Genomic DNA, 12,861 nt, shown 5'->3' with positions numbered 1-12,861 from the left:
AGAACGGAAGCAAAATTCTGAAGATACAAAGATGATGACAAATTCTGCATTAAACATGGGTCCATCTGTCTCGAGCTAATCCAAAACCACTTTGATGAAAACTTACTTCTGAAGTCTCATGTGGTGGCAGATCCCCCTTCTGCTACTTTACATAAGGTCCACACTTCACCAGTAAGTCATCGTCAAAGCAGAAGGCTGTGCTCTGTCATGATGTGTCCTGCCCAGTACACCAAGTGGGACACTGACCTGAGGCCAGATTCATAGTAACAGATTAAGCATTTTAGCCTGTACAACTTTTAGTGCTTTTCAAATAAAGAAAAAGCTGGAAGCCTTGAAATTTTTTAAAGGGAGTGTAATAACAAGTTCTTTCTGAGCTTACACAAACACTAGAATTACAACCAGACTTTCACAGGAGATAGCAAGTCTTAATGCTGCCTACATACACCAAGTGTGCAACAGAGGTAAGACTGAACATCAGGATGAGCTCTGTTATGCTAAGGATATATAGGCACAAAACTGAGGGTAACCAGCTTCTCTCACTGAAAACCTATCTGTTCCAACTTCTTGTGTGTGACAAGCTATCACCAAGCATGAACCAGAGATGAAATTGTAATGCAAGCCCACTGTGCCACACCCAGGTTATAGTTAGGTAACTAATACCAAATGAAATTCTGACATTCAAATAATGACTTGCTCCACTGGGTGAAGGCTATCCCAGACTTGCAAAGTATGATTGCCTCCACTCCTGCCAAAGCATACAGGTATAATGCACTGGCAATCGACTGCAGTTTACAGAAAAATACAAAACGCAAACCTACATTATTAAAAGACTGGTGATGAGTGGGAAGATAGTGTGTATAAGCATCAAAAACTTTGGGAGAAGAGTACAGGGAAGTTGGACAAAAGCATGCATCTAACACCATAGAAGTGTCTTGCAATTTTTTTCCCCAGGACTGGACAGTGCTATTATTTGGTTTGGGTCCATTAAAATTGGGTGTATTTTTTTCCACTCAGAATCACTTTCCACCATCAGCTATGTGGAGTGTCCACACTAAACAAGAAAAATATATTTTCCACCAGATGGAACAGTGCCACGATTAACAAAATTGCTACTACTAGGCTACAACATACTAAATAACATCACACCTAAACAGAAATACAACAGCCTTCAAAATCTGTGTTCCATTTTGTCACCTCCAGTATGGCCCAGAGCTGATATTTTTTGATCTCAGCTTCATGACTGTATCATTCGAATCACCTGCTCACCTTCTGTTCATTCCTTCCTAGCCTTTATTATACAGCATTATTTCAGACCAAATCTTCAACAACTGCACCCATCTTTCTTGGTTCTGCCTGTCTTCTCTATCACTCCTGACAGCTCTATCCTCCCTTCCTTTCTCCCAAACTTACAGATACAATGTTATCTTCATTTCTCCTCACCTTTCTTCCCAGTTTCAATAGTCGCTTACTAAATTCCACTGCCATTTCCCCTATTTCTATTCTGTTAGTCTTCCTCAGAAGTATGACTTAAAAACTAAGCAAACAAAAATAAAACCAAAACTCCACAAACATTGCTGATTTTTCTTAATAGCTGTTTTTCTTTGCAACCTTCCCAATCACTTGGAATTGTAAATGCCATAGTAGAAGTAGCTTTTCTTCCCACAGGCACCCCCCATTTTCTGACCATATCACTCGTGAAAAAACCTACCAAAATATGCATCCACTGTGATCTCTGCAGAAAAATTAGACAGTATATAAAGATTTTAGAAGAAATGGGGTTTGGTTTTCTGATTTTAAGTCATGCCCACATTGGCTTGTAGACCTATCAATCAGCAGTCACCAGTTGGGTCTAGTGATAAACACAGTGCAAAATAGTAATACTTCATTCCTAAATCTAAAAGCACGGACAGCTCAAAGTGAATTCATTCCATTCTGTATAAGGCATAGATTAAAGTAAGTATTCAATATCTTGTTCTATTATGTACTGAAGTACCTACTGTCTACTGAAGCATTTCATAATTAGAGATGAACTCATTCTTAGTTATTAAAAAGGATTGCTCTCATTCTGCAGATGCAGCAGAGCAGCATATCTCACATCACGTTGCCTTTCTCTAATTTATGTGAGTCATTAGTGTGAAATTGTGTCTATAATAAATTCCAGTTTAAAAAACACTCATGAAAGCACCCATTCAGAAAAGCCTCTAGCATGTACCTTGCTGATTGCTCCCAGTTTCTGATTCCCTAATGCACAGGACCTCTAAGTCATTTTGCAACTGACCAGTATCAGCCTTTTATCTTTGTTCTGCAAGAGCTGATTATTTTCCATGCATTGTATTTTGTGTGTTTCTTGTCTTTCCAGATGTCTCTGGACAACTTTTCTGTGAGAGCCCCAACACACTCACACTTCTGGCATGATCAGAAAGAATCTAACTTACCTAGCAGGACTTGTGACCCTAGCACACCTGTAGGCCCAGTATCAGTTTTTACATAGCACACTTAAGAAAACTACTAAATTGAAAGTAAAAAGAAGAAAAAACTGAGGGACATTGCAATATAAAGCAGATGTCATGTGTTAACAGCAACTAAAGATGAAGAATCAACCAAACCTTATTCTTCCAGTAGTTCATCACCCTGAGTGTAAAAGTGTGTGTCTAATTTACTCGGCTGGCTTCAAATTCCAAATATTAGATAGGATTTTCTCTTTTAGAATCATAAAGCCTTTTAGTAGCCAATATCTGTCCCCAAGGAGGTACCAAGATTTGATTTTTATTAGAGTCTTCTATATTGTTCATACAGAGAAGATACAGTCCCTCATTCTGGTTTTCTTGTTTCTGGATATATGATTTGGCTTTTGACTTCATTACAACAATTTAACTGAATAAACTCACTTTATTGAGTGATACAAATTAGACTGTACAGCTGCCTTATCTTCATCACCACCCACTATCCCCCCACCATCCCGATCCTGGTATCATCTGTGCTTTTTATCTGAATTATAAGCAGTAGCAGCTGTAGTATCTCCCAGTAGTAGCTCTCCTTAACTTTTGCTCCTTGCTTCACTTTTTCCTGAGGTTTACAGTTCTGTTGTGTTATCGCACTAACTGTTCAAGAAAGACTAGCATGTCTGATACATGTTTCCCAAAATCATGTCTGAATTCCTGAGGGACCATCTGCTTTAAGATTACCAAACAGAGCTAGTGTCAGAAAGAGCCAAGCCTCCCCTGCTAACCCATTTTACTTGAATAATCCCACCAGAGCTGTGGTACTTTTCATATCGGAAAGGCGTGTTTATGGGAGTTACGGGTTACAGAAGTAGACCCACAGTAGATTTTGTTGAAGTTGGAATAGATCCCACCATTGATTTTATGTATAAAGCTTCCAAGCCCCACTTCTCCCACACCCCCACTCTGCAAAAGCCTTTTTCACTATGTAGCATGACAAGGAGATCACTCTTCTCCTTGTTCCAGGGTGCTGTTTTTTCTTAGTTTTCTAATGAGTTATTTTTGAACTTAAAAAGTAACAACTAGCAAACCCCAAAACTTGTAGGTATGAGACAGGGCAGACCACAGAATTTCCACAACCACCAAGTAAGCTCAGGGAAATCTTTAAAATATCATTCTGCAAGTGATTTACAAGAGAGTGGGTAAATGCAAATATTTGATAAGTACTTATATTTTTCCCTAAGGTTTCAAACACAATAATGAAACTGTAAGCCTGGAGAACTTGGAGCATTCCCAGTGCCAACTGGACAGTCATAACCTCTACACTCTTAACTATATAAATGTGTAGCATATTTGCTGAGTAGATATTTATATGCACTTCCTGTTTCAATGCTAACTTTTTAGTTACTGGAAAAGAACCAGAAACTCTCTATTCCCTTGGGAATCATTTTCCATTAAAGAGGCTTTAGATAGACTATTTGTTTTTTCAGATTTGGAAAGAGGACCCAACGGAAAGTGTATTTTGAATATCTTTAGTATTTTTACAATAACAGTCAAGGGCTAAATGGCTGGAAAGATTTGCAGATTTATTTTTTCTAACCTACCCCATGACACCTGATGATGCTTTGCACCAGAGGGACATGATCGTCTTAGACTCAGTCCTGACAGTTTTTTACTTGACCAGAAAAACAACCATAGCTGCTATAAATGAGCAGCCCTACTGACAGTCTGCATAAAGAAGGCCAACCATCACATGACTATGAAGTCTGCACGCATCTCTTTCTTCTTCCTAACAGCTGGGCTCTTTCAGGGCAGGAGGAAAGTTTGATAAAAGCTTCTGTTTAGGCTATCTTCTTCTAGAAACAAAATTAATTTCACTTCAACACAGCTCGCCCAGTACTTCTTATAAGCAAACTTCCATGAAATTATATTTTTAAAGAAACACGATATGAATGGTCACACTGAGTACTGAGGTACCTTACCATTAGCATGTTTTGCCATAAGGGAAATTAGAGGATATGGGACAATCAAGTACTGAGTGAAAAAGTAGCTGCTTCTTTTTATAACTGCCTTGGGCTTGCCAACAATCAAGAATCATTGCAGAAAGAATTGAAAAGCTAAAACTCCTAGGAAGGATGGCAATGAACCAGCAGCCTAAAATAACTGCAGGTATTGCTTTAAGAGAATATTCCAGATCACAGCATTCGGAACCTTTCTTGGGTGGCCAGGATTTCTAAGGGAGGATAAACTGAAGGAAAAGAAGATAAATGAAGATACGGGCTGGTGATTTAAGAATCCCCATCTGGATCAATATTCTGCCTTTGCTTATTTGAGTACAGATCCAGAGTAAACTGATTTTTAAAACATGCATCTGGATTTCTACCAGTGAAAGCAAAAAAAGAATGTCTGCTTTTGGTAAGGTGCGACTTCTGAAAAACCCTGACTCCACACCCAAAATGCCACTTCACTTAAGCTGGCTCACTAGTTTAGTGGTATTTTCAGGAATAACAGCACTACCTTCAGCTGGATCATTGTGCCAATTTGCTCGTTTAAAAATCTGTACCACTCATATATTGATTATTCACAGCAGCCATTTAGCTTTAGATTTTCTTTACCCTGCCAGTCACCATTGTGCAAAACAAAATATGTGAAGGAGAGAGAGCCTCAGGTAATATTTGTACATTATAGCTGAGTGCAAAATGTGATCAACAATGGAAGGTTCGGCATTTAAAGGAAATAGACCAAATGACACTGTGGAAACGAAAATCAGTAAGCTGCTTCAGAAGTAAAGAAGCTAGTCATATCCTATGCAACAATAGCCATTATAATGCACAAGAATATACATTATAATAAACTCTTCTCTGTAGGGGGCCTGCCTGACTTCATATTGCTGTTTCATAGCACTACAGGCTTCACATGTTCAGCTAGTGTTGAAAACAGCCTCATTGAACATGCATGCTTCAGAGGTTACTGCAACCTGGCAAATGGAGTAAACTCAGTGCTGATGACAGATGCTGGGTAGACAGACCTGAGGGTAAAGTCCTCTGCTTAGAAGAAGTTATGGCAGAGGCTAAGCAATGCAGATTTCATTATGCTTCCCTAAAGACAAAACTAAATCCTGACCTATAAGCTACTAATGATTAGAATGACTATAAATGGGTGTAGTGGAAGAATATGTCCTAAGAACTCAATTGAAAAGCATTTACTGAGCATTGCTGGAATATATTGCTTTGCATGCCTTAATTCACTGTATAGCTGTCAGACAGCAACAGCCTTTGGTAATTTTTCTGACACCAGCTGAATGCAACCTTAAAACTCTGCATCACACCACGCCATTCAGTCTCTAGAACTTCCGATCATGTAGGTTCATTCAGTAGATGTGTCTCTAAAAATGAGCCATCCAAGCAGAGGTCAGGAACACAATCAAAAACTAGTATCTAATTACAAGTTCCTAATATGTTACAGTATAGAAGCACAGAAGCACAGAATTGTTAGGGAGGGAAGAGACCTTTGGAGATCACCTAGTCCAGCCCCCAAACTGTCATCATTCACAATCTTAAAAGATCTCAGGAAATCTATTCATTTTCTTTTAGTTAACCCAATTCTGTTCAAAATTTTTCAAGATTCAAGAGTCATCATCAGAAAAAACAAAAAAAAAAAAAACCACAACAAAAAAACCCAGTAAAGATTCGTAAAGATTCAGTGAAGTCTGGCTAATGAGAGTTAATTCAAACGTAAGACCCCTCCATGAAGCAAAAGTAAAGTAACTTCCACTTTTTTGAATATGCTGTGCTTTATAATTGCTACTCCTGGAACTTAAGTAATTGATTCTGCTTTAGCTGAAGTCAATAAAACACACTACAAGACAAATGCCTCAGTCCGTGTGAAATGGCTTTGTCATACTCCAGTTTTTCCCCCACTGCCTAAACACAAAGGAAGAAAGGAAGGTTGTCCAGCATTTACTTTATGACACAGAGAGAGCTCACTATGCCATGCAGCACTAACTGAGTTTAGGGAGGGTGGATAAAGCCACCCTTTGCATCCTGTTAAAATTTCTCTGTAAGTAATGTCACCACTAGCTTTGGATGCCTTCCATCCCAAAGGAATTAATGGGTACGTGTTGTATTTAATTTGGATACATTTCCAAGTCACTTGTTGCTTTCTCCTCTTCCATAGGAGAGAAATAATTTCACAGTAGTTAATCCCAGTTTAAGTGCGAAGTTGCCTCTCACCCCACTCTCCTCACATTTGTTTGACCGAACCTAAGTGGATAAAGGAAGACTTGGAGGGAAAGATGAAACCTTCTATCAGCCCAACATGCATAGCCATGGGGTTTGGGAGAAAAAAAAAACTAACCTACACAAACAAAAAACTTCAGCAATTCTTCAGGTCACTTGTAAGGAAGCTTGCAACAGACAAAGAATGGGCTTCTAACTCATGGCCTTTCTCCCCAGCATATTTGCAAAGAGATAAAGAAAACTTCAAATGAAAAAGCAAGAGAACTGAAAATACGGGGATTTCTACCAACCACTGCACTTACGTTGTAAAGTCACCACAATCTATTGCCAACTTATGCCAGCTGAAGTGCTGGCCCTCAAAGTTTTTATATTCTGAACAGCTGACTCCCTGCTGCAGTCAACAGCTGTATTTTCAACTGCATCCCTTATCAGCTTCAAGCCACTCTTCATTGCCTCAAGGACAGAACATCTAAAGTAGGGAAAAATAAACATTCCAACTTCTTTTAAATCAAGTACAACAGTTAAAAATACCTATTTTAACAGCAGCAGCACAAAACCACGTCTTCTCAAGGTATTTCTACAAAGGAAAACCAATTCAGCCTACATGTGTAAATATAATTTGTTTAGTTTTTTAATACAAATTTTTTCCACAGAACACCAGGAGGCAGAACATACTGCTATGTGACTCCTGGTCATACTTGGTTTTAAGACACTCAGCGTGATAAACATCTGCATTCTAGGTTCTCCTTACATTTAGAATGCTCGGGGTCTTTTAGAAGTCAGAATTCTAAGGGCACAAGCAAAAGGAGAAGTCACCAACCATCAGTGGTCCAGTGTGCATTCTTACAAGATCTGAAATACTTAAGATTTCCTAAAGTACCAAAGGGTTTCAGGAGCACAGTCTCTCTTAAAATTACACTTTCTAAACTCCCTTCTTAAAAGCCTTGCTAATACTCACACAAGACTGAGAAGTGAATTTAAATCCTTTGTAATTATTTTACTACTTTAACCCCAAACCATTCCATTTTCTGCTAATTAGGGTCAAAAGTACCACCCAAATTCACTTCAGAGTTATGCTACATGTTAAGAATTTGCAGACTAGATATAATAAAATATAGATTAAGCAATTTGTTGCTACAGATACCACTTTTCCATATCTATACACTCAGAGAGTTCTAATCACGCAATAGTGTGAGTAGATGTACTGAGCTTCTTTCAGTAGGTATCACCAAGAGCCAGATTTTTATCCTCTCTGCTGCTAGAATGAATTCTTCATGGTCCTTTCAGATGGGAGGACCTAGAGAGCAATAAAGTAGCTGTTCTAATGTCACATAACTACTAACTCCCTGTCTCCTATCCAGAAAGCCTATCTTTTTCCAGTTTGGCATAAAAGCAAGCTCTTTGATGAGCAAACTTCAGTAAAGCCACATCACTGCAGAGCAAGAGTGTTCAGGCAGAGGTCTTGGAGGCTAGACATTACCCCATTTGCCCATTTTATTAATTTTATTATCTTTTGTTTAAGGCAAATGATACAGATTAGAAGCTTTAATAGTTTGATTCCAAGCTACTATCCATCAACGTAACTTTTACTAAAACCCATGAATTCATGCATCTGGAGTGATTAGGTTTGTGTAAAATTAAAAGCAAACCAGATGCCCAGAAGATGTAAATCAGTAAAGACCTACTGATGCCAGCAGAGTTATAATGATTTATACAACCCAGGAGTTCAGCTTAGAGAAGCTTGCATTTGGCGTTCTCAGAGCACACACCATTCTCTCCCTTTGCCTCCTCAGATTCCCATCAAATGCGGTCCTGTAACAGAAGTGCTCTTTTCCTTACTTGGCTTCAAGTCATGGCAGCAGCTCTCGATAGTATATAACCTGTCAAGATAAAATATATTTGGGGACATACAATCTCTACTGAGCATTTTATTGACTTAACTCTACCATTTCTGAAAGGCAGCCAAAATTCCTAAAGTTTTTCAAAGGACTTTGTTTTCTAAATATTATCCATGGACAGATATAAGAACACAAAAATACTCAGTTGTTTGTGTAGTTTGAGTTATGTGCCATGCATTGCCTGTCATGATATATCGATTTTCTCTTGCAAGTAAATGAAACAAATCTCAGCAACAAGTTGCTCAGTGTTAGGGACCATGTACAATGCAGAATACCCTGGGAACCATCTGAAGCAGGAGTTTTGCCCACATAATGTTTGCAGGTCATTCAAAAACTACAGTTTTTTGACTTGCAGGTCATTCAAAAACTACAATTATCCTACTTTTTTTTTTTTTTTAAAGGCCACCCAAAGCAAAACACCAACAAAATTTAGACCTCCCCGGCAGCTTTTTTCCCAGATGCTGCTCAAGAGGCAGGGGGGGTTACAATCAAGATACCGAGTTGCTATTAATGCCACAAAACACTCCCAGTAACATCTCACAGGAGGAAAACGACCCTTGGAAAGACCAGAATATGTGAGTACAAGAATTAGGTCACCTCTCAGCAAAGTCCCACGTGTCCTGTCTCTTTGTTAACTCCCCACAGAGTAGCCCAAAGAGGGATGAGCCACACACAGCTCAACTATAAAGCAACAGAGGCTAAGTTCATCCTTGTCCTAGAGCCAGAACTGGAGCAAAGATGGAATGGTAGCTACTTATGCACCCCTAAATCAGAGATAGAGAATCCCTCAGGACTGTTATTGCCTGTGTTACTGCCACAAAAGACTCCTCAGGGAAGAGAGTTACTGTGGGGGTAGGAGATGAACTGGCTGCAGGTCCCTGCCACCCTGCCTCAGTATGGACCACACACCGGGAATGATGCTTCTCCCTCTCAGTGTAACGCTGAGGGATGGTTACACATCTGTCCCACAAGAGTACAGATGCTGAGATCACAGCTGCTTCTTGCAGTGGTCCCTGATTCCTCTTTTCCTGTAGCCATCACACCTCAGCTGGACCTGGCCGTAATACTGAGATCCTCAACTGTTTTAAATCTGACATTGTTTTTCTAAGGAGAAACAGTTAAAGGAGGGAGTTCTTTAATTGCTCGATGGAGTAACTTTATTATTTTAGTAGTAGTCTTGCACTGTAACTTAAACTGGCTACTCAAGGCAGTAATTTCTAAATGCTGTTAAGCCTCCCAGAGTGCAACTCGAAAAAAAAACAGTAGTATAAGTTGAGACTGAAACTGTAAACCTAATAATTTACTTGAATTGTTTGGATTGGTGATCTGAAATCAGTTGGTCCACGTTACTTCACCAACGTGTATTCTTTGCAAGGGGAATTTAAAACTGCTGAAAAGAAGGAATTATAAACCTGCAAGATCAAAGAGCAGGAACAAAAAAAGCTTAGCAGTTGATGATAGCCTTATCTAGCCATTAGTTCTATGGGCATCACTTTAGTTAACAGTCTCACAATTTCTTCCAGGGCACTTTTCATTAAAGGATCTCTAAACACTCCATAGACACTAATTAAGTCTCAAGTCACAGCATTCCTGTGAAAAACAGGATTTCTAGAAGTCCCAAAAAGTCAGAAAATAAGTATACTTTTGTAGTAGGTGAATAAGGTCCTACCCGCAATAGGAAATGACATAAAAGTTAGTTGGGAAGAATCTGGAAAATAATGAAGAGAGCAGCACTCATGCCAGCAGTGCTTTCTGACAGTGGTCTGACCAGGGAGAAATCTTCCACAGCTCTTCATGAGCTTATTGTTCTCATCATAGCAGTCCCTGACCAACACTGAGGTGCTTTGCTGAAGCCAGACCTTTACCCCTGTGCTACCACAGAAATCAGAAATATGTGTTTTATAAATAAATAAACAAGGCAAGGCCAAAACAGTCTGCTAAAGCAAAGCCAAAGCAGCACCAGAAATGGAGTGCAACAGTCCCATCTCCTGCTGTAGCACACTACCACCTTCAAAGAGATCAATGACAACTCTCAGATGCCTTAGGTGTTCCTGAAGATTTTATCAAGTGTTCAATTTTGAAGCAGTCCACTTAGTTACAATTTTAGCAGAGCTTTTGAAATTGAACAAGCTACTCTCACCAAGATGATTCAAACAGAAGAAAATAGTGGGGAGAAATGTCAAAGGTCAGAACTGCAACTCAGTTTACTTCACTTTAATGTACACGCAGAAGAATGCGAGGCAATAATTTCTCTCCTACATTCTGTCTGCACAGGACAGCTCAAGCCACCACCTCTGTCTTCTGACACTAGTCAGCTATAAGAAACAGGTATCTTAATGTTAAACCTGGCCAGCTGCAATACATTTGCTAAAGTAATTACATTTATTTTTACAGATTACATGTGCTTAGGTTTCACTTACTGATGTACTAGAAAATCAGAGGTTTCAATTTTGCAAAGTTCACCGTTGTTATAATCAAAGACAGCATCCAGTGCTTAAAGCTGCTAACCAGACGCACGTTTAATAAAAAAGATATACTGTAGCTTGCATGTACTATAGGATCTATATCTTATCTGCTAGCTCAAAGTACCTTATATTCCATTCTCCCTTTCCTCATCACTTTAACGAGGCTATGATAATTAGACAACAATAACTTAAACATCTACATCTTTGGTCCCTTTTAAATGAAGCATTTTTAGTCCACATAATTTTATGCACGAGCAATGACATTATTCTGAGTAAGCATCTGAGGTTCCTAACAAAATTCTGGTACTTCTGGCATTGACTGAATCACCCAATGGCAAAGCAATATTCAAAATGAAATTTCAGGTCCTGTTCCCCTCCATCATCAGTCATGAGCACATCTACAAAGTAGGAACTGTAAAGCCACTGACCACATTCAGGTGGGTAAAAGTCAAAACTAGGCACATGCTTCTTTGTGCAGTCTGCAGCAGCTACTAGTAGGAGAAAAAAGGGTGAAACAGAATTGAACAGGCATTAATGAAAACCCCCAGAGCAGCCAAAGAACTGCTCTTTTAGAAGAGTAACTCCCAATGCAAACTATGACAATTAAAAGTCTCTAAAAGCACTGGATTGGGGAAATTCAGATTTTATTGTGCCTGTGTCATGGCACAGCCCAAAACTGGAATGATTATTTCCAAGAGCAGTGGGAAATACCATGCCTTAGAGTATAAATAGAAGAGTACCTATCACATCTGATATGCAACACCTCTAATAAGGTATTTCACTATCTATAGTGATCATCTCTGAATAATGTGCTGGGGATATTCAGAACAGGCATTTTTCTCTAGCAGACTCTTTCGTACTCTAGTGAACACAATAGCTTGTTTTAATCTTGAGGGAGAGGGGAAAAAATTGCTCTTTTTGAATGGCTTCCAGAGATGTATTCTGTAGTATGACAAGTGGTTAGAAATCAAACAAGCTTCAACAGAGGTAAACCTGGCTCAAGATTGCTCAGGTTTCAAATGCAATAAGCAGTAAAACACTAGAGTATAACTGCCCAAAAGCCACTTAAGTTCGCCAGAAGCTTTATATTGCCATGATCTTATTAAACCAGAAGTAATATCTGATCAATAAAGTTGAAGTGAAGCAAAACACATACAAAATAAAGCAATCAGGTAAAAGAGGAAGCAATATGGGATAGTTTTATGACCTAGTTTTATACAAACCAGCATGTCTGAGGCTTGATGCCCTCTTAGCACTGCTGGCACAACCGAAAGTTTTGAATTGACACCCTTGCCTTGTTAGGAAGAAACCTGCTGAGAGCACACCTGCCTCCCAGAAGAGTTTCTAGGGATCACTGAAATGAAAAGGTGAATGGTGGGCAGTGATTTGACTTCACTCTTTGGATTTAATACAACAGTCTACTTCAAGATCTAATCCTTTCTAGTTGCAAATACCATTTGACTTCGATTTAGTTTCCTCCATCCCTATCCCTTGCAAAAAAATTAAACAAACCAACAAAACCGTTCCTGGTATCACTTAAGGAGCTTAACTCAGTTTTACAAAACTTCATATTTGCATTAGGAATTTGCACTTAACATTGGGCATCCCAATAGATATCTTTTGCATTAAGTATATTGTAGGGCACATTAAAACAACACGCAATGGGCTGGAACAAGATTCAGCTGATGCTATCCATACAAACATTGTAAACCACTAATTGCGTTTCTTTTTAATGAAGAAAAAATGCATAAACAACTTCCATTTGCAAAAATCAGTGATTTCACCTGGGTGGAATTCTGCTTCTCTTCATCAAGCAGCC

The 12,861-nt window shown here is 39.0% G+C and overlaps 1 protein-coding gene across 7 annotated transcripts in view; it reads right to left on the bottom strand.

Annotated features, from left to right (window-relative positions):
- CALD1 (caldesmon 1) overlaps nt 1-12,861 on the bottom strand; it is a 197,571-nt gene that overhangs the window by 171,939 nt on the left and 12,771 nt on the right. The gene's annotated exons all lie outside the window — the stretch shown is intronic.

This window comes from Lathamus discolor, chromosome 1, assembly GCF_037157495.1.
Source record: "Lathamus discolor isolate bLatDis1 chromosome 1, bLatDis1.hap1, whole genome shotgun sequence".
In the NCBI taxonomy this organism is placed as follows: domain Eukaryota; kingdom Metazoa; phylum Chordata; class Aves; order Psittaciformes; family Psittacidae; genus Lathamus; species Lathamus discolor.
Note: the sequence above shows the minus strand (reverse complement) of the source record. Positions and strands in the feature narration are given on the sequence as shown.